Here is a 22,823-nt window from a genome sequence, read left to right on the forward strand (position 1 = left end):
ATTTCTTAATTTTTCTACAATTTTTATAATTATAAGTATTATATTTTATAATAAATTATGTAAAAATAAAAAAATTCATTACTGCGGTGACTATAATGATTACAATAATCTTCGTTATATTTAAAAATGCAATAAATACAATGCAATAAAATACGTGATTGTAACCGTAATTTAAATCCCAAATAACAAGAGGACTCTTTCTCTTTACCCCGTTAAGTTCCACTATTCCTTGATTTGGAAACCTAACTTCAAGCCGAGGACGAGAGCTATTATGAACCTCGTGAGAGCAGTGTCATAAAAGTGATTATTGGGGAAAATGTTGCTTTTGAGGTCAACAGTCATTGAAAGAAGCCAACACATGCTTTCAGCCATGTGGCTTGCTCAGAGCAAAAGTTTGTTGAATGGAACTGGTTTTGCCTTCTAAATCATACTTTGAGATGGGTACACTTATGTACGCATGCCAACAAAAGCTTGTTATATGAGATGCAAAATGCTTTACTTCTCGTTTGAAAACTTCCTAAAAGGTGAAGGAGGAAAATGTGGAACTGGTTTCAATCCGGCATTCTTGTTGTCTTGGGGAAGCCTGTTCTAGAGGAATACCCATAACGCATATTTCCATCAAAACAAAGGCATATATCTCAATTAAGTTGCTGAATTCCATTCGGCTAGTTTCTATCGGATATCTTGCTCGCAATTATTTGTCAATATCAATAGCAGAGTAAGTGAAAGGTATTTGAAGTTCTAATTAATTAATTAAAGATAGAATTCATTGGTTTATCATAGTTGTGTTTCTGGCTTTCTGCAGTTATAGAAGAACGTTACCAAAATGGTTTGCAAAAGCGAATATTTTGTTCATTGCTTTATGCTTATGCATTGCTTTGATTAAAAGGTTTAACCTGGAGACAAAATCTTTTGGTGCTTCACAAAGTCACAAAAACCAAAACCAGACTTCTCCCACTTGGAATTTGATTACCAAAAATAGATATCTTCAGGAAATATTGGATTAGGCACAGCGCTTGCTGAATAAAATGAAATAGATATTCTCTCCGAAAATAGAACAGGTATTAGTTAGTTTCGTTTCTAAATCGAAACATAGGAATATAGGAAGAATACTATAAAATGTGCAATTTCAATGTTAAAATTTGCAGTTTAGTTGAAATCAGAGAAATACTAGTAGCGTCGTAGAATTATCGTTGTTAAAAATACATAAAATAAATTGTTTTTAAAATGGTAACGTTCACAGCTACTTCAGCAGGAAAGTCCCACATTGAAGGAAAACAAGAAATAAGAAACATGCTTTTTTCTTTATAACAAATCACATCTCACTTCAAGAAAACATGGAGCCGTGTAGTGAGCACAAAGCGAACTATTCTTTCGCCTTTTACTAAAGAATACCGTGTGCTAGCTGTTTAAAACGGCATACACCAATTTTTGGAGAGGTATTCTTCTAAGAATGCCTCCAAACAATATTAGGTAAATGTTTTTCTGACAAAGGCAAAGCTCGAAATGGTATGCACAAATTTTTGAAGCGGACAATCGAAGTCGCAGAGAAATCTGTACTAGTTTCTGCTGCTAATGCACTGCTGGTCGTTGTATATAGAGGCCTAGTTGACAAAGGCAAAGCTTGAAACGGCATACACCAATTTTTGGAGCGGCTGTTCTTCTAAGAAAATTTTTCTGACGGACAATTGAAGTCGCAGAGAAATCTGTACTAGTTTCTGTTGCTAATGCACTGCTGGTCCTTGTATATAGAGACCTAGTTTTATGATTATCGATGTTTCTGAAGATTGATAACTATAGTACGAAATAAATTTACGAGTAACAAGCCACTGATTGAAAATAGTTGTAGTTGATTAACAACCATGTCTACCACTACTAGTGGATTAGTTTGCCTTTGCTCTCTTTTATTTGTGATCTCCAGGTTTTGCATTCTTTACTTGTGGAGTTATTTCTGTACAATCAAGCTACCCAATACATTGCATGCAATTTAGTTTTCCATTATCCCTAACAGATTGAAATTGATAGCCAGTGTTGAAGCTAAAAGAAACAGTTACTGTCCATGTTCCTTCTACCAAGCAGCTTCCTGCATTTTTACCTTGGCAATTCGTTACAGGTTCTTAGCTCTCTTCTTCAATTTCCAAAGAAAAAAATGTGAATAAATCTCGATATCCTCAGCTTTTTGTTTCAAATCTCGAGAAAACACCACCTCGTAGGTAGAGTGATATCCAGCTGCTAAAATCAAAGGAGTCAGTCCCGCATTTGGAGAAAACCTGAGAGAATGGATGGCACTCATTATAAAACTGATCCCTGGAGAAACGTTTAAACATACTTACTGGACGAGGTCCACGGGTGATCAAGGAGTCCCACGGCCTAGGCATGCGGCCTCCATTGCACTTGGGAGGTGCATCCGTCTGCGGTCTCCTAAGTAGTAGATCTACGTCATAATTTCTGGTAGTGGGGCCTGCGTTCGCCCAGCCCCTGTCCAATTCTCAACGAAATTTTTTGTTGGCACTGGTCAACGTGTTCTTTGGTGCTTAAAAGTTAGCCATCTGTAATAAGAAATCAGAAACTAAATTTAATAATTTGAAGCATGAAAATATATCAATGAATTCATCACTTTGCCTCACTATTTTTGTTGATGTTTCAGCAAGAGGAGGTGATAGGAAAAAAGTATGAATTTCAAGGAGGAGAGCTTCTTGCTAGATAAAGTGATAGATTTTGCCATAAACACCAGAGAGAAGAATTCATCTAATCATCTTTGTGAAGCTTGACAGATTGATCAAGAAAGAAATGACTTAAGATTACGTTATGTTTAGTATTTCAGTCTGGTATATTTTTCTCAGAAAACACGTTCAAAATCCCACATTAATTGTTCACGAAATAGGAATTTTTGTGTTGGCTATAAAAGAAATGTTAAGCCGTACCTTTCACAGCCTTGGCTATTAGGCATTGACGCAGCCAGTAAGGTATTAACCGAGGCGCGCATTTTTCTGGTTGAAATTTATTGTGAATCCCCACCGAGATTAGCTCTTGGGTCACGGTCTTGGAGTAAAGTCAGGAATTTTACATCACTTGAGTATTAGAGATGATATTGGGATATAAGGGTTTACACACTTTTTATCTTATGAGATTTTTTTTGTGAGATAAAATTATGAAGTCAGAGAGACATTCTTTTTCTTATGAGATGCTTTTTATGAGACAAAATTATGAAATCAGAGAGATCAGAGCCAACAATACCTTACAAGGGTGTGAACCGTAGTAAGTAGGTTGATCTGGAACGTCGTTGGAGTGAGGGATCCTGAAGTGAAGTCAGAAATCCCACATCGATTAAGTACTAGAGTTGATTTTGGGATATAAAGGTTCACACATTCTTTTTCTTGTGAGGCGTTTTTTATGAGATAAAACCGTGAGGCTAGAAGGGTTAAAGCGGATAATATCTCACAAGAGTGTGGACCGTGACAGGTAGGTTGATTTGGACCGTTGGATGAGTGCATGCCCAGGTTCTGGAGTTGCACAGACTTTGAGGTTGAGTCTCGGCCCTGATGGCCTTGGAGAATTTCTAGAAAGGCACTTTTTGTTAGATTAATTCTTAATTGTCTAGTTATATTTTAGGTACTATTTTCGAACCTAATATCCAAATTTTCTATAATATTATAGGTTCTTTGTTAATGTAAAAAAATCTAATAATTTCATTTGAACTATTGGTAGTTGCTGGGGCATTACTACTTTTATTGAATAATTAACTTTGTAATATGTTAACTTAATTTCAAATATTGTTAATTTAATATATGAAGTTATGGGAAAATACCCTTTTCTTTACCTTTGAAATTGAATGATTTTAAATTGAATATAAAAACAAATAAAAATTAATTAAAAATAATTTAAATAAATAGTAATCATAAATTTAGGTAGATGTACATTATTAACCCTAATGAAAACTTTCATTATTTTTTAAATAGCGAAGAGAATTCTTTTTTTTCATCGACATACTAATGTTGAAATTTCATATAGTCTACTTCTATGTTTAACTTGAAAGATCTCTCAATTCCAAATCTACTTCACTTAAAATCAATCATATGAACTATTTTTATTTTTTTTATGGGCAATATTTTAACATTGTTTATTTTTTTTAAAAAAATTATTTCTGATTTTGTTAATGCATATTTCATAGTTTTATTAAAAGTTAAAATTTTAAATATAGAAAACTAATTATGAAATTAAGGAAACCACAAAATTATTGCTATATGAGAGAAGATGATGGATCAACTGATATAGTGTAAAATTTTTTAGTTTTTTATATATTTTTTTAATAATTGATTTCAAAATATCTAATAGATGAGATTAAACAAATTTTTTTTCTATATTTGCTTGTCTTTGTCATCCATTGAATATATTAAAATCAAGGGTTAAAATTTTATATAAAACTAAAAAGGTTTTACACTGTATAAGTTGATTTCACACGAAAAAAATAAATAATTAAAAATCTTGAGCATGCTATATGGTCAATGATCTTTCATAATTATAACTTATGATCTTTCAAAATTATTTCTATATTTTAGTTGGTCAATGAATATAGCAAGTCTAAAGTCATGCTATTAAGAAAATTTTATGCCTATTTCTACATACTTGAATTATGAATTTAATGCAATAAACTTAATAACTAAATCAAAAACATATAATCATATATTTCTTATTCTAATAAGAAAAAAAATTAAACGGATTTTTTTGTTTTATATATTTTTAATTTTATATGAGGTACATATAATTATATTAAAAGAGAAGACAATGAAATTACATTAAAGGACCTAAGATAAATAAGGAGGGATACTAGTATAAGTGTTACACATTTTATTTATATTTGGATTAAAATTAAAGTTAAAACACTTACACTTGGCCATTTTGATCCAAGAGTAAAAAAATGTGTAAATCTTATATTGATGTAAGTGGATCCCTCCTCAAAATAAATTAATAGCATTGTGTGGTCAAAAGTTTACTTTATTACAACTAAATCGATAGACTTTTAGGTTTTTGGAGAGTGACCTTCAAACAGTCTTAACTTGTAATGGTTCTCAGTTTATAATATGAATTAGGGAGATCGTTATAAGTTTTAAAGAAAAATTTATGCAAAGCAATTACAAAGAGTTATTTATTATTTATGTAGCATGATTTTTATGTTGAAAACTCTAGGCTTTCACATTTTGAAAATTTTAAGCTAAGATTTTGTATAGATTGTAAAAATTAGTATAGGAAAAGTGTTGAAAGTGAAAGTTTAGTTGATAAAGTGTAAACGGCGGTCAAAACATTACCTATATATAATATATTCTCTAAACTTACATCATGGAAAAAATTAAGCAAATATTTTGGCTTAATTATTTCCTTTGAATCAAATATGCCTATATCGGTTAATTAAATAGGAAGTTAATTCTTACATTAAAATTGTTAGTTAAATTTATATGCAAGATATATATACATATATGAACATAATTATATATACTTATTTGTTAAGTGAAAGCGAAAGTGAAAACTCGACTTAAATTACTGAACGTTGAATAAGATCATAATACAAAATTTGTTAGATTCCAAAGCGTAAGTCCTTTACACCGAATACAAGAATTCCTCACTGAGAGTTGTTTAAATTCCTCACTGAGAGACTTTCTCTCTTTCTCTCTCTATAAATATATATTTAATGGCCGAATGGCTTTTTTTGTGTTTTAAAAAAGATGAACAGCAATTCTTATTAATTGCCTAAAGCAATTTACATTTTTCACAAAAAACTGCTTAAAGGTAGTTTTTCTTTTCATGGGTTGTAACCACCCATTTTGGGTGATTGTGCCTTCATCTCCCACTAGCATCAAATGGGTGCCAAACTCTCATGATCTCGAGAACGTTTTCTCTATTCTTTGTATCAGGTTTATATAATGAAATAAGTCGTATGACCAACATACTTCAATAGCTCAGTTGCTATACGACTATTAGACGCATATAGCTACTTATAATCACATTTAGTCACTTATACAATTGTTACATATGTATAGTAACTCTCAAATACAAGTAGAGTAAGTATGTAGCATCTTAGACCCATTCAATCACATTTCAAGTTTTTTACAATCTCTCTTATATCATAGTTCATGATGTACTTGTGTATTTACAATTATATTTGACATTTCAAACATAATTGGTTGACCTGTGAATACAATCAAATGTGACACTAGAATGATTTTCTCTTCTTATAAAATCTCTTCATTTCAATTCAACTGCTATCCAAATACATCATATTAGATTGAATCATCCATAACCATTGGCAATAATCCAAGATAGCTAATATTGAACTAAAACTTTAAGAAACTATTGAAAGACCTTGAGAGTACCAAATATGTGATCTTTTACTCTCAAAGGTCTTACACAACAAAAAGCAGAGATCTATTCTTCTGTAACCCTTGTGGGTCAAACAATGCACATGTAATATGAAACATATGTCACGGTATTACTCTTTTTTTCTCAGGGAGCATATATTTTTCATCATTTTATATATCAATACTATTCAAGTGATAGTTTCGATACTCCTAGTATCTAACTTGAGTCCATAACTTTATTTGATTTCATTTAATCAATAGGACTTTTACTTGGCATATTAAGACAAACAAAGCTAATTATGGGTTTATTTACTTTCGATCACAAATCTTAATATTAAGTGACCTCATCTTGATCCCTTATCAAGGCGATTCCATTTTAAACTTGGGCTCTCGATCCACAGCTTATAGCTAATCTCATTTTCATAGTGCCAAACTATTGAGGCGATTGCCTATGTACGAAGGTTAATCATTTGTCTGACATACTTTTTCAATCATATCATATATATTTATATACATATACATGTGTGCATGCATTTCAAATAAAGTACTAAACTTTAATGACATTAATTGTATTCAATATAAGTCAACTCAAATGAAAAAAAATCAGACATTGTTTATATAGAACTATTTAATCAATACATAAGCTTCAATATCTACACAATCCTAGAGATCTTATATGGCTATTAAACACATCTCTAAATTTAGGCCTAGTAAATGGATCTACAATCATCTTATGTATATAAATGTACTATATGTTGACTTTTTTTTTATACAATCATGTTTCTTACATAATTATATTTGGTATCTATATGTTTGGTCGTAGAATAATATTTAAGATCCTTTGTGAATGTAATTGCAGCTTGACTATCACAATTCACCAACGCTTAGTTAGACTTATCCTTCTTAAATTTTGAATGGTTCAAGAATTTTTTAAGTTAAACATCTATTGTACTACCACTGAAAATCTTACAAATTCAACTTCCATTATGGATAATGCTATACAAATTTGTTTTTTACTGCTACGTGAAATAGACCCATTATTCAGCAAGAAAATATAGCCAGAGGTAGATTTTCTTTCATTTAAATCTCCTCCCAATCGACATTCATATAGTTGACCAAATGTAGATTACTTCTTTAATAGCACAACAAGTAATCCACATTGCCTTTTAGATATCTTAATATCTTTTTAACGGCTTTCCAATGGAGTTGGCCTGGATTGGATTAATATTTGCTTACCAAGCCCATGGCATAGCAGATGTCTGACCTTATGCATATTATAGCATACATAAAGTTTTTAACAGCACTAGAGTAAGGAACTCTTGCCATTTGTTCCTTTTCTTGTGAAATATTAGGATACATTCTCTGGCTATGGCCTTTACATTTTGCCATAAGAGTATTTATTGGCTTTAAGTTTTTTATATTGAATTGTTTTAGAACTTTTTTAATGTATTGCTATTGTGAAAGACCTAACAACTTCTAGGAGCGATCTCTCATAATTGTTACACTAATTATGTAAGCTATTTCACCTATGTCTTTTATTTCAAATTTTATGGAAACCATGTTTTTATCTAAGCAATATACTTTTTATCATTGCCAGCTAATAGTATGTTATCTACATAAAGTGACAGGATCATGAATTTATCTTCGTCTTTTTTTATATACACACAGTGGTACTCATCAATCATGACAAAATCATATGAAATTATTGTTTGATAAAATCTAATATACCATTGTTTGAAAGATTGTTTAAGGCCATAAATTAATTTTAAAGCCTGCATACTTTATGTTTTTTACCCTTGTCAATGAAACCTATAGGTTGTTCCATATAGATTTTCTCTTCTAGTCCTCCATTTAAAAAGGTAGTTTTCAAATTTGTTTGATATAACTTTAAATCTAAATTGGTTACAATGGCTAAAATTAAATGTATTGAGGTAAATTTCACAACAAGAGAGAAAGTTTCTTCATAATCAATTCCCTTTTGTTGAGTATACCATTTTGCTACAAAACAGGCTTGATATCTTTCAATTGTCCCGTCTAACTTATGTTTAATCTAGATAACCCATTTGTTCTTAATTGTTTTACGTCTTGTAAAAAGATCAACTAATTCCCAAACATGGTTTGATCTTATAGATTCCATCCCCCTTTCCATTGCTTTCATCCATTTTTTTTTACAAAAGATGAAAAAACTTCTTTAACATTTTTTTAGCTCTTTTTCATCTTGTGGGGTAATCAAGAATACTTCCTTTTTTATGTCAAAATGACATCGAAGAATATTTTTACGATTACTTCGCTTGACTTGTGATTCTTGATAAACTAATTCATCAATTTCATTATCTTTAGTCATGTTCTCACTTGGATGATATACTATTGGTTCTTGATTAGGAACATGCTTTAATTGATTTGGAACTAACAAATCATTTGCTTTTTCAATTTTGTAAAAACACATTTGAATGCTTGGAGTATCTTACAAATATACTTTTTTTATCCCAAGGACCTAGGTTGCCATGTGGATGAGTAGTCTCATGTATATAGGTAACATAACCTTAAGGTCTCAAATTATTAAGATTAGATTTTTTTCTAATCCATAATTCATAAGGGGTGGACGTAACAGATTTGGAAGATACTCTATTGAGTATATAGGCAGCAGTTAATAGTGCATCACCTTAAAAGGTGATTGACAAATTTGCTTGGGCCATCTAGACTTCACCGTTTCCAAAAAAGTCTTATTTCTTCTCTTTGTAACACTATTTTGTTATGGAGTCCTAGGAATGGTCAACTGCATATCAATACCTTTTTCATCACATAATTTTTTGAACTAATAAGATAAATACTCACATCCTTGGTTCGTTCTTAATGCCTTAAGATTTTTATCAAATTGATTCTTTGCCAAGGTCATATATTTTCTAAAATACTCTAATGTTTCAGACTTGTGATAAATTAAATAGATGAACTCGAAGTGTGTAAAATCATCGATAAATGTGATGAAATACTGACCTCCTATTCGTGGCCTAACATTCATCGAACCACAAATGTTGAAATGTATTAGCTACAATGAAACTTTAGCTATAGTTTCTTTACCAAATGGTTTTCGTATAATTTTTTTTTGCTAAATAACTTTCACATAATGGTAAATAAACTTTCTCAATAGGACCTAGTAATCCTTCTTTGGCTAACTATCCATTCTTTGTTGACTTATATGGCCAAGTCTAGCATGTCAAATATTTACATCAATATTCATGTTAGAATTTATCATAAGAGTATCATAACATCTAGATCTGGGGATCTATCGCTAGACATTGACTTTAGGAGTCACCACCAATCTTTTTTGTTTAGGTGTGATTGGTCACCTAAGGAATCTATCCTTTCAAAGAATACCTAAGCTTAAGGGTCTCTAAAAAAAAAGGTTTGGGTCTATTAATTAGAACAGAGTTCAAGAATTTGGTTATGAGTGAGAAAGGTTATAATACCCTCACAACGCACTTCAAAAGATGGTACTAACTTGATTTCGTGTTATCCATTAAGCCTAAAAAATACCAAGTAATTAATTATTAGAAATTATTCTTAATTGACTCCAATACTTTTGGCAAAAAAATTAATTAAATTTTCTCACCTCAAGAGTATACAAGAAAACTATTGTTTCTCTTGTAGATGTTTCATCGTCGGATTATTTAACATTTAAAAATTTTCCAAAAAAAGAAAAAAAAATAATGATTCGACTTTTGATATAAATCTTTTTCTTTTTGTTTTATATATATAAAAAAAAACTCATTGCTTTTATATAAGGAAAAATGATACTTTCAACTTTTCCTCAAAATGCTTTTTTTTTTTAAAATTTTATTTTCAAGAACAATTGATACTTTCAACTTTTCGTTAAAAATAATTTTCTAAAAAATTTAATTTATATTTTTTTCTATTATTTTTTTAAAAATTTATTCATGCAAAAATACTCTTAAAAATAAACAAACACATAAATAAAATAAATAAAATAAAAAATACCAAATTTTTTTTTTGAAATGGCTCGGTTGGGAATTCGACACGACTTGGCATCAGGCATAGACAACGACTGGATGGCTTGATATGCGGCTTGACTCAGTGGCTCGGCTCGGCTGAACCAAAGGTAGGGACACGGGTCAGCGAACTTGGGTTGGCGCTTAGGTCGGGTCACCCACTGGCAAAATGCACGGATCCTTGGTTTATTAATGCCCAAAACGACGTTGTTTATGGTGCTATAAAAAGTTAATTTCAGCCTTTTTTAGTATAATTCTCTTTCTCCTTCTCTCTCTACTTTTTTTTTCTCTCTCTCTCTAAGTTTTCTAAAAACACCAGTTGAAGCTTGTCGGATTCTAAAAAATATGATCGAAATCTGAGTTTTTCATCGAAAAAGTCATTGAAAAACTTGAATTTTGCTTAAAAGTTTCACCTGATTTTGAAAATTTTCTGAAAATTTTCTAGAAAAAGAATTGCCAAAAATTCTAGAAAATTTTCTAAAAAAATGCTAGGATCCCTGTAGCCCTTCTAAACAATTTTCTTACTTCTGCTTTCTGTTCTCTTTCTTTCGTTCTCTATTTTTTGTTCTGTGTCTCTACCTTTGATCTATGGATCTATTTATAAGCTTTAAAACCACAGACTTCAAAGCTAAATAGGAATCCCAATTTTTTTTGGACTTTTAGTTCTGTTTAATCTCTTCCAGTTTATCTCAAATTTCTCAACCTAGTTTTACACCAATTTAACCACCCTTTTTTGTTTTTTCATTTTTATTATTTTTTATTAATTAACAAAACCAAAAAAAGATCCCGAACAGATTGGGTGTCTACAAAAAGAAAAGCTTAAATTGTTGTACAAAATAATATCTAACATAATAAAATCATTTGATAAATATCCAGATGCATAATAAGTTGTATCCAAATACAAATTTAAACTAGTATTATTGAAATTCAAAATACATCTTAAACTAAGAAGAACAGTGATAGAAACCAAATTTTATCAAATATCAAGAGCAAAAATGCATCATGTAAGATAAAGATTTTTTCACCACACATACATAGCTTGCAGGTGCCAATTCCCCTTATTTTTATTCAAGAATTGTTTCTTACATCGATCCATTTTGTTTTTTATGGAATCTGACAAAAATCTACAACGTATTCTTGTCTTATGCTATATGGTTGAGGCCTTTGATCTACAATCCACAAATGATGTGATTCAATCATTAAAATAGTATTAGAAACAAACACAATACTTTCAACATTACGTAAAAATACTTTAAGGATTTGTACCTTTTTTGGTTCATTACATTCACGAGCAAAATGACCCATTTGCTACAGTTAAAGAACTTGACTATCAATTCATTCTTTTTAGGATAAGCCTTGGGATTTTATCTCTTACTGGTTTGGCGATTCTTTATGTTTTTAGGAGCTTTCTTTTTGTTCCCACCATGTGACTTATGCTTGAAGTATTAAGTTTTTTTTGAATTGGATAGTGCCATATAGGCATTAGCACAAAGCTTATATGTTTCCATACGATCTTCTTTCAATTGAAGATGATGGAAAACATTATCGAGAGTCATTATACTCTCATTAGAAGTAAAATACACTTTTATGTGCTCCTAGCTGTGGCAAAAGAATGGATAATAGCTCGAATCTGTTGTTTATCTGTCAAAGTATGGCTAGCCTCTTTTAACTTGCTTGTCATGTTTGACATCTCACTCACATGCTGTCTCATATTATGATTAGGTTACTTTTTATATATGTTAAACTTGATAGTAAGCTACCTTAGTTTGGTAACTGAAGTTGCACCAAACTTTGCTTTCAGGGCACTCCATATATTTTTTACTATTTCATAAGTTCGAAACTCATTCATAATATCATTCTCCATACTGCTAAGCAATGTGATGCATGCAATAGAGTTTTTTTTCAAGCCTCATAATCCTTTCGGTCCCTCTTATGCTGAGACATATTTTCTTTCTCAGGCTCATAAAAGACATTGTTCAGAATATCAAGAACCTCTTATTTTTCAAGTACATACTGGATTTTCATACTTCAGATCTCATAATTATGCCTATTCAGCTTTTCACCCTTGTATAAGTTAGCAATAATGTTCTTAAAAGCAGAAGGCATTTCTAAATATAATTCTACATTTGAGAGGCAGATGCACTAATTAATGCCTAATACTGCACACTTCTCATTTTTTACAATTTTATAAATAAAATAATAACAATTATTTACATAAAAATGAAACTAAAAAGTTATTGTGTTCGCAATCAAATTTTATTTTTTTAATGTGTTTGATTATAACTATTTTATTTCATTGCGCAAAATAATCATTCTAAGATAGAATAAATCAATTATCTTAGAACTTTCACTAACTATAAGGTTACATATTGATTTCACAAAAGCAAGTCTTACAAAGCATAATTCAAATCCAAAAATATGTTAAAAAAAATATACATACTAAACGTTAATTAAATATGTTCCTAATTATTTCGAATGACTTGTCTAAGAGTAGTGATTGATTTTAAAAAATTCCTTTGATAGTTCTGCTTTGACATTGCCCATCCATGGAAATCTAACAATTTTGTGTTTTCCATTATGGAGACTTAGGCAGATTGAGAAGGTCACACTCATCTTGCTTCCGTTCTAACATATTCCTTCACAAAATTCTTAATTAATGTTTCATACTTAGTATTACTCCATAAAGACATCTAAATATCTTGAAGAAGATTCTTTTATCTAAGTGTCAAAAGTGTATTTATTTGCATTTCGTATTTGATCTAATCATTCCTAATGTGCTTGCTAGGACATCAGATTAATTCTTGGATCATGTCGTTGGCCTTGATGATATGCTTCTCAAAATCATTATTTGAATCCATTTAGTATTATCTCAATTCCACTATCAACCTTATAGCTTTTAGAAATTGTGCTAGTATCCTTGGAACGATGAGAGTCTTCACTAAAATAGTCATAATTTTTTGTAATAACATATGACAAAAATTCATGAATTTATGAGTCAGCACAATTCCAAAAAATAATTAATACACATCTTAATCATTCTTGTGTGATTCAACATCCCAAAGTCAATAAGGATTTTTTTTTTTTTGCTTAATACCAATGAAAAAAATGATCCAAAATGGCAACATCAATAGCATTTTCTTATTCAAGAACTATCACAACAACATTAATTATATTAAGAACATAAAAAAAATCAACTCCTATAGATATACATAATCATGCAAAAACACATCATGTTTTGGTTATTAAAAATGTACAAACAAACAAGAAAACAAGCCAACCTGGTTCTAATACTAATATAAGATAAATTTACATACAAGATATATTTACGAAAATAATCACATATACTTATTTGTTAAGCGAAAGAGGAACTAAAAACCTAGCTTGAATTACTGGTCATTGAATAAGATCACAATACGAAAATTGTTTGATTTCACAGTGTAAGTCATTCATACCGAATGCAAGAATTTCTCATTGAGAGTTGTTCAAATGTATGTCTAACTCTCTTTCCTTTTTCTTTTTTTCTCCTCGTGAGAGACTTTCTCTCTTTCTCTCTCTCTCTCTCTCTCTCTCTCTTTATATATATATGTATATTAATGGCCAAATGGTTGTTTTCATGTTTTAAAAATGATGGGCAGCAATTCATATTAACTTCCCAAGGCAGTTTACATTTTTCACCAAAAACTGCCTTTATCCCAAGGCAATTTACAAAAACTACTTAAAGGTAATTTTTCTTTTCATGGGTTGTAACCACCCATTTTGGGCGATTATGTCTTTAAAAACTTAGAAATATAATACCAATTAATTACACTTTGATTACATTTTCTTTCTTTTAATAATTTTATTATATTTTCCTAAAAAAAAGTAATGTAATTAAATTGGTTAGAATAAAATCAATTAAGTATTAAAATTAACTATGAAAGTGATTTAAACTACTATGAAAGAGATTTAAACTAACTTATATCAATGTAATTAATTTGGACAAAATTAAATGAAATTAAATAAAAAAATTTAATAATAAACACATGGCAATTATTCAAGGTTATCCAAGTGTAAGCTATGGAAGTTAATAATATTATGTTATTTTATTTCATAAAAAATTCAAGTTAAAATTTTGAATTGGCCATCATTAATTACATTAAATTCAAATTTAAGGTTTGAAAAATTGACTATGAATTAAGCGTGAATAATATAAGAAAATTGTAATGATATTTTTTTTAAAAATATAATGGCATTAAATTTAGTTGTGAAAATTAAAAGAATAGTTTCAAATTATTTTAATAAGGACAATAAATTATTTACAATTAATTTGGTGTTCTAGTAAAAAATTAATTTTTTGTATTAATTAGTAAATAGATGTCTTTTATTTAGATTATCCTCATGTTGAAAAGTGTATTTTTGTCGTAAAAAAATATATTTTCAATTATTATACTATTTTCCTCGATAGAAAAAATTATACTAAATTACTAAGAAGACATAGGATCACATATAATGCTTGATTACTTATAAAGATGTATTTTGAACTCAAATGACACCATCAAATTTAGGAATGAAATGAATAAAATCAAGTGTAATTAATTCTTAGTTGTTTTTATTGTAGATAGGCAAATAAAAGTTATTGATATATATATATATATGTATGTATGTATGTATACACACACATACATACATATATATATATATATATTTGATGTTCAAATATTTTAATGGCAAGTCTAATTTTAATGAATGCAAACATTGAATGACAAATAAAGATAATAGAAAATATGGTAATTGTATTGAAATATGTGATTTCAATAAGCATATTATTTGAATGGCAAATCAAGTTTTGAAATATTATGAATGAGATATCGCAAAAAAGTTTAAAAAGTAAATATTTAAGCATATTAATTATCTAAATGCTCCAACATTTGTAAATAAGGAATATATATATGTGGATATAAATGTTTTATATTTATAGTTAACTAATCAAATAATCAAAATATTTATATTATGTTCGTGAAACTTTTTTTTATAAATTTGTTCATAAAACGTTTTATGTGAACACAATGTCATTATAACTTACAAACCAAAGTATAAAGTATATCCAATACTATCTATTACTATATCACCACTTCAAACACCATCTGGTGCTATATAAAATAATTTGCAGACACGTATATTAAAATGTAATAAAAATGTAAAAAAAAAATCTCATATATTTTAACCAAAAATATAATAATATAATTCCTGCACACTTATAATTTTTTTAACGCCAATAATAAAACTTTACAAAACAAAAAATAAAAAGAAAAAGAGAGAATGGTAGACAAAAACATGTAGAACCCATAATTTTATATTAAAAATCAACTTTTGAAGCATCTATTTACAATAGTGTGATAGAAGACAAATTAGTTAATAACTTAGATGTAGACATTTAATGTATTTTAGCGTAAAAAGAAAAGAACTCTTTGCAAATTATTTAGTTTTAATTATAAATTTGAAATTTGACTTTAGAAATGTAAAGTAATTAAAAGACACATGTCAATTTTTTAAACCCGTCACATGTAAAAAATATAGGTTATCCACGTAGGATTATTTCTTTTTTTGTCAAAAGTTTTGACTTATATATATATATATATATATAAGATTTATATATATTGTAAATTTACTAAAGGATTGATTGTTTCTTAAATGCAAACACAAAATCTTATATGGCAGTAGGAGATACCCTAAGCCCTACATTTTAGAAAAAAAATTTGTTAAATAGCATGAAATATATCAATAAAATTTTTTTCTTGTATATTAATTACTATATTTGCATATATAATAACTAAAAATTGAAGTTTAATCCCTATAGCAAGTAGAATGAAGTTACTTATCAAATAAGATGTTATGAGAAAAGTAGAGTTTCCATCCTATTTGTCTTACTTTAATTTCGGTTTGTAAAAGAAAAACAATAACTAAAAGATCTAGAATTTTTTTTCTATAAAACATAAATATTATATGATAATTTAATAATTATACAATTTTGATTTAGCCAATAAGATTATGTATAATACCATAATACCATTATTATATTTTATAGCAAAAAATAAAATAATATAAAAAAATAAAACACTAATAGAAAAATCATGGGATCAACAAACAATATCACGTAAAGATGGAGAAGAAAAAGTCAAAATAACTTATTAAAAAGAATCTAGAGAGAGAATAGGACACAAAAAGGTAAAAAAAAAAAAAAAGAGTTAAACAATTATATTCATTGAAATTATTACACCATTCTTAAGATAGTACTGGTAATATTTTTTCTTGCATATACATGAAGATTTTAATCATAAAATTTTTGTTTTCGTGGTTAAAGATCATGCAGGAGGGAAAATTTTAAATGTTTTTATATGAATTTTTTTATTGATGAAAGAAATCCACAACGTCATAAATATAATATCATTCATACCTTAAAAGGGCTCCAAAATCTATATTTCTCACATCTTTGCCATTAGAAAATTAAGCCATCAATTGAACAGTGCAAATAAGGAGAAGATGAATCTATACATTTTAAACTACAATTAGCAAATCAAATACACAAGTATTCTATTCCATAAGATGCATAACAAGAGAAGAAAAAGAATTAAAAAGACATAATAAAAATTATGTTAATTTATAAGAGATTAACAAATAAAAAAGTGATTAAATATATAACTAAGAAAGGATTAATAACAGATGATACTGCATATTAAATATAGATATTCAAAATACTTGATATTGACAAAATTCACTCACCACCCACAAATCTATAAATGTCAAAGCATACGAAAAAAGCTAACAAATTGACATTAAAAAGGAAAAAAAATGAAAGCTATGATCTATCAAGTGATACTTACAAACGATGCAAATATTTAAATAAAAAAGTAATGGAATCATCTTATTAAGAACCTAATATTTATCATATTGAATAAAAAGAGAGTAATAATAGAATTCAATGATAGTAATTAATGAGTTTTGATAGAAAGGAAAAGATATATTTTGAATTAATTTAGTATTCAATTTTTAAATTTGAATTTTTTATTGAAGATGATTAAAGAAAATGTTTATATATTGTAGATGTGTTGGCAAAATTAGCTCTTTAATTTAAATTTCAAAAGCATATATAAGTTAATATAAATTAGTTTTAAAAGATTAATTAAAGAGAAAGTTAATTTGTTGGTTTTCAATGAATGGATTTTATTTGTGGAACATATCATAGCAACTAGTATGTAAGTCGAAAGTCTATTTTTGAAACATATCATGAAAATATATCATCTAAATTAAAAAGAGTTGTTGATCATTTCTCATAAAATAATTGGTTTTTTTATAAAATTATTAGAGGTGATTTAAAATAATTAATTTTAAATTAACGCCTACTTTGACCGTTTCCACTTTAGTGCAATAATCTTGTTTTATATTGGAAAGCCTATGTTTAATATTTTGAAAAGTTTTTATTAAAGAGTAAATTATGCATGCAAAATATGTGTGATTTTAAATAGAAAGAAATATAAAAAAATGTTTTCAACTAATTAGGCTTTTTATTTTAGTTTTGAATTTCTAGCATTATATATTTGGCTTATATATTCATTTAGATTAATAAATGCATAAATTATTTCTTAAATAAACACTAAAATACGGCTATTAAGTAGTCAATACTTTTAAAGCATATTTTTTATTTATAGCAGTCGTGTTTGATGCTTAAAATTAAGAATTGAATTTTTGAAAGTGGTTTAAGATAATTGATTTGTAATATATATATAAATAAAAGGAAAGAATATTTTATGCTTATAAAATAATAAAGATATTTAATTTAGTCAAATTAAATCTTTTAAATAAATAAAATTTATATAAAATCAAATCAAAATAATTAAATGTAGTAGACATGAAGAATTTTCAAAATTATCTACATGTCAATAATATAGACTATTCACATTGGATAATTTTCATTTTTGCCCAAGGTTTTAACTTTTATATATATTTATATAAGATGCTATTTGCTCGTCACCTTAAGCGGCATATGCAAATTTTTGAAAGGGTATTCCTATTAAGCGCCTGACACCAATGTTAGTATAAAAGTCACTTGAGTTACATTTGTCTTCAAACTGCTTCTCTACCATTGTTAGTTTAAAAATCATATTTGTTCTATTTGTTTTCTAAATGCATAAACTTGATGACATCTTATTGGTTTTTTGTTTGAAATTGGTTGAATCCAATATGTGGTCATTGTAAGCACTGATTTTTGCATATTTTCGTGGTTAGTGTTATTATTTTTCATTTAAGCTTGTGTCCCAGATGGGTATTAGGGCAGTATATAGGTTGTGTGCATTTATATGGGTCGGGTGTTGTGAAAGGGGAGGGAGTGAGATGAGATGTAGGTCTAATGTCTATCTATCGCCAAGTCATTCTTATTATTCTATAACAATAGGACTCTCCCTCCTGTCCCCATAAAGTTCCATTATTCCTTGATTTGGAAACCTAACTTTGAGCCGTCGACGAGAGCTACTATGAGCCTGGTGAGAGCAGTGTCACAAAACAAAGACATATATATCTCATTTAAGTTGCTGAATTCCATTCTGCTAGTTTCTATCGGATATCTTGCTCGCAATTATTTGTCAATATCAATAGCAGAGTAAGTGAAAGGTTTTTGAAATTCTAATTAATTAATTAAAGATAGAATTCATAGGTTTATCGTAGTTGTGTTTCTGGCTTTCCGCAGTTATAGAAGAACGTTACCAAAATGGTTTGCAAAAGCGAATATTTTGTTCATTGCTTCATGCTTATGCATTGGTTTGATTAAAAGGTTTATTCTGGAGACAAAATTTTTTGGTGCTTCACAAAGTCACAAAAACCAAAACCAGACTTCTCCCACTTGGAATTTGATTACCAAAAATAGATATCTTCTGGAAATATTGGAATAGGCACAGCGCTTGTTGAATGAAATGAGATAGATATTCTCTTCGAAAATAGAACAGGTATTAGTTAGTTTCCTTTCTAAATCGAAATATAGGAATATAGGAAGAATACTATAAAATGTGCAATTTCAAAGTTAAGATTTGCAGTTTAGTTGAAATCAGAGAAATCGTAGTAGCGTCATAGAATTATCGTTGTTAAAAATACATAAAATACTTTGTTTTTAAAATGGTAACGTTCACAGCTACTTCAGCAGGAAAGTTCACAGCTACTTCAACAGGAAAGTCCCTCATAGAAGGAAAACAAGAAATAATAAACACGCTCTTTTCTTATAACAAATCACATCTTACCCTTGCAAAACATGGAGCCGTGTAGTGAGCACAAAGCGAACTATTCTTTCGCCTTTTACTAAAGAATACCGTGTGCTCATTGCTGAAAACGGCATACATTAATTTTTGGAGGGGTATTCTTCTAAGAATGCCTCCAAACAATCCTAGTTAAATATTAGGCAATCCAGGTTAAAAGCTAAATATGTCTCAGACAATAATAAAAACATGAAACAATTGAAGTTTCAGGCGTATGTGTATTAAATTCTGTGGCTAGTGCACTGCTGGTTCTTACGTTTACAGGGATCAAGTTTTATGATTATCGATGTTTCTGAAGATTGATAACTATAATACGAAATAAATTTACGAGTAACAAGCCATTGTTTGAAAATAGTTGTTGATTAACTACATGTCTGCCACTACTAGTGGATTAGTTTGGCTTTGCTCTCTTTATTTGCGATCTCCAGGTTTTGCATTCTTTACTTGTGGAGTTATTTTTGTACAATCAAGCTACCCAATCTAATGCATGCAATTTAGGTTTCCATTATCCCTAACAAATTGAAACTGATAGCCAGTTTTGAAGCTAAAAGAAATGGTTACTGCCCATGTTCCTTCTATCAAGCAGCTTGCTGAATTTTTACCTTGGCAATTCGTTACAGGTTCTTAGCTCTCTTCTTCAATTTCCATAGAAAAATATGTGAATAAATCTCGATATTCTCAGCTTTTCGTTTCAAATCTCTTGAGAAAAGGCACTTATACTTCATAGGTAGAGTGGCATCCAGCTGCTAAAACAAAGGAGTCAGTCCCGCATTTGGAGAAAACCTGAGAGAATGAATGGCACTCATTGTAAAACTGATACATGGAGCAACGTTTAAACATACTTACCTGGACGGGGTCCATGGGTGATCAAGGAGGCCCACGGCCTAGTCATGTGGCCTCAATTGCACTTGGGAGTTGCACCTGTCTGAGGTCTCCTGAAGTAGTAGATCTACGTCATAATTTCTGGTACCTGTCCAATTCTCAACGAAAGTTTTTGTTGGCACTGGTCAACATGTGTTCTTTGGTGCTTAAAAGTTAGCCATCTGTAATAAGAAATCAGAAACTATGTTTAACAATTTGAAGCATGAAAATATAATATATCAATGAATTCATCACTTTGCCTCTCTATTTTTGTTGATATTTCAGCAAGAGGAGGTCATTGGAAAAAAGTATGAATTTCAAGGAGGAGCGCTTCTTGCTAGATGAAGTGATAGATTTTGCCATAAACACCAGTGAGAAGAAGAATTCATCTAATCGTCTTTGTGAAGCTTGACAGATTGATCAAGAAAGAAATGGATTAAGAATGTCTAGTTATATTTTGGGTACTATTTCCGAACCTAATATCCAAGTTTTCTAAATTGTAGGTTCTTTGCCAAAAAATCTAATAATTTCATTTGAACTATTGGTACTTGCTGGGGCATTACTACTTTTATTGAATAATTAACTTTGTAATATGTTAATTTAATTTCAAATATTATATGAAGTAATGGGAAAAAAATCATTTTCTTTACTTTTGAAATTGAATGATTTTAAATTGAATATAAAAACAAATAAAAATTAATCAAAAATAATTTAAATAAATATTAATAATAAATTTAGGTAAATGTGTGTTATTAACCCTATGAAAACTTTCATTATTTTTTAAATAGTGAACATAATTCTTTTTTTCATCGACATACTAATGTTGAAATTTCATATAGTCTAATTTTATGTTTAACTTGAAAGATTTCTCAATTTCAAAGACATCTAACTGAGAAATTTGAGGAGATGTGATGTCGTAAATTGAGGTTTGAGATATGAAAATTAATTGCAAATAGAAAAATTCACAAAGAAGATAACTCATAATAATTTGAATAATAGCAAAATATAATTATTGGATTAAAAAAAATAAAAGTTCACCACCAAGACTAGAAACTAAATGATACAGAGACACCACCCTAAGAATTCTAATCAAGGATACAGAACAATAAAAGTTCATCACTCTAGGAAATCCACCTAAGAAATACAGAACTTGAAGAACAATCTAAAAGATTGCTTAAGGATAAAAAAAACTCTCTTCTACCTTTTACCAAAGAATAATAGAAAATATATAAGCTAGGAACATCCCACTAAGCATGAAAACTTTCAGATTGCATTACTAGAATCATGCCTAAAATCATGGGATTTGCATGTGAACATAATCTACCCATTTACTCTTGCAGTTTACATGATAATGAACCTGACCACAATTCCATCCATATTCATGCTCTTCTTTTTCAGCTAGTATGAACGTAATCTCCCTTCTCTAGCTCATCTTATTTCTTCATTTATTTAGTGGATTTAGACCAAGGATAGGCCCATCTTATTTTTGAATAAGTCTATCTTAGTCTTAGCCCAAGTTGTATGTAGTGCAAACAATCCGATGTTAATCTCCTTTGGTTGGAAAAAACTTGTCCTCAAGTTTGAACTAGCATTCTCTCCGTGGTAGGGTGACAAATCAGCAACATTGAAAGTGGAAGATACTCTATAAATGTCAAAAAGCTTTATCTTATAAGCATTCTCCCTAATATGTTGGAGAACTCTAAATGGACCATCTGTCTTAGGTTGTAATTTGTCAAACTTCTTTGAAGGAAACCTTTCTTTCCATAAGTTAACACACCAAATCATGTTCTTTGAACTTCACATGTCTTCGAAGCATGATTATTGCCCTTTTATATTTCTCATTTTTTTACAAAATTCTATTTTGAACCTATTCGTGAAATATTTTAATATTCTTGGCTCTTTCTTCTACATCTTTATCTAAATGTTGGTTAGTGTAAAGTTGAATTAAATCCAAAGGACAGATTGTATTCTTACCAAGAACAATTTCAAAAGGGCTATCTTCTTTCTCAACATGTACATCATTCAAGCTATATTGTATAATAAGTGAGGACTCAAAATCACCATAGGTTTTCTTAACACCTTGTTCAAGATCCTGGTGTACTTCAATAGGTCCTCTTTCAACATCTTCAAGAACGTCATCTTCAACCAACGTAACTATCTTGAGATTTGGACACTTAAAATGTATATGCCCAACTCTTTGGCACTTGAAATCTCTTTGAGTTTTAGTGTTGACAATACTAGATTGTGGTTTGTTGGGAATAACTCATTCTTTCTTTAGGTGTAGATCTGAAAGGGGGTTTGGTAGAAACACTGGTCTTAGACAT

The 22,823-nt window shown here is 29.2% G+C and overlaps 3 non-coding genes and 2 pseudogenes across 3 annotated transcripts; all 5 read left to right on the forward strand.

Annotated features, from left to right (window-relative positions):
• Window positions 1-1,341: 1,341 nt before the first annotated feature.
• LOC149513782 (U5 spliceosomal RNA) lies at window positions 1,342-1,459 on the forward strand. Its single transcript, XR_016330159.1, has one exon. It is a non-coding gene; the product is annotated as a U5 spliceosomal RNA (small nuclear RNA).
• An 866-nt stretch (window positions 1,460-2,325) lies between these two features.
• Window positions 2,326-2,482, forward strand: LOC149513783 (U1 spliceosomal RNA). Its single transcript, XR_016330192.1, has one exon. It is a non-coding gene; the product is annotated as a U1 spliceosomal RNA (small nuclear RNA).
• Window positions 2,483-2,931: 449 nt separating this feature from the next.
• Window positions 2,932-3,083, forward strand: LOC149513784 (U4 spliceosomal RNA; annotated as a pseudogene).
• A 16,555-nt stretch (window positions 3,084-19,638) lies between these two features.
• On the forward strand, window positions 19,639-19,756 carry LOC149513785 (U5 spliceosomal RNA). The gene has a single exon (XR_016330157.1). It is a non-coding gene; the product is annotated as a U5 spliceosomal RNA (small nuclear RNA).
• A 720-nt stretch (window positions 19,757-20,476) lies between these two features.
• LOC149513786 (U1 spliceosomal RNA) lies at window positions 20,477-20,616 on the forward strand (annotated as a pseudogene).
• The last annotated feature ends 2,207 nt before the right edge of the window (window positions 20,617-22,823 follow it).

Source organism: Durio zibethinus, chromosome 18 (genome assembly GCF_047325235.1).
Source record: "Durio zibethinus cultivar Kanyao isolate XHJ-2024 chromosome 18, ASM4732523v1, whole genome shotgun sequence".
Classification (NCBI taxonomy): domain Eukaryota; kingdom Viridiplantae; phylum Streptophyta; class Magnoliopsida; order Malvales; family Malvaceae; genus Durio; species Durio zibethinus.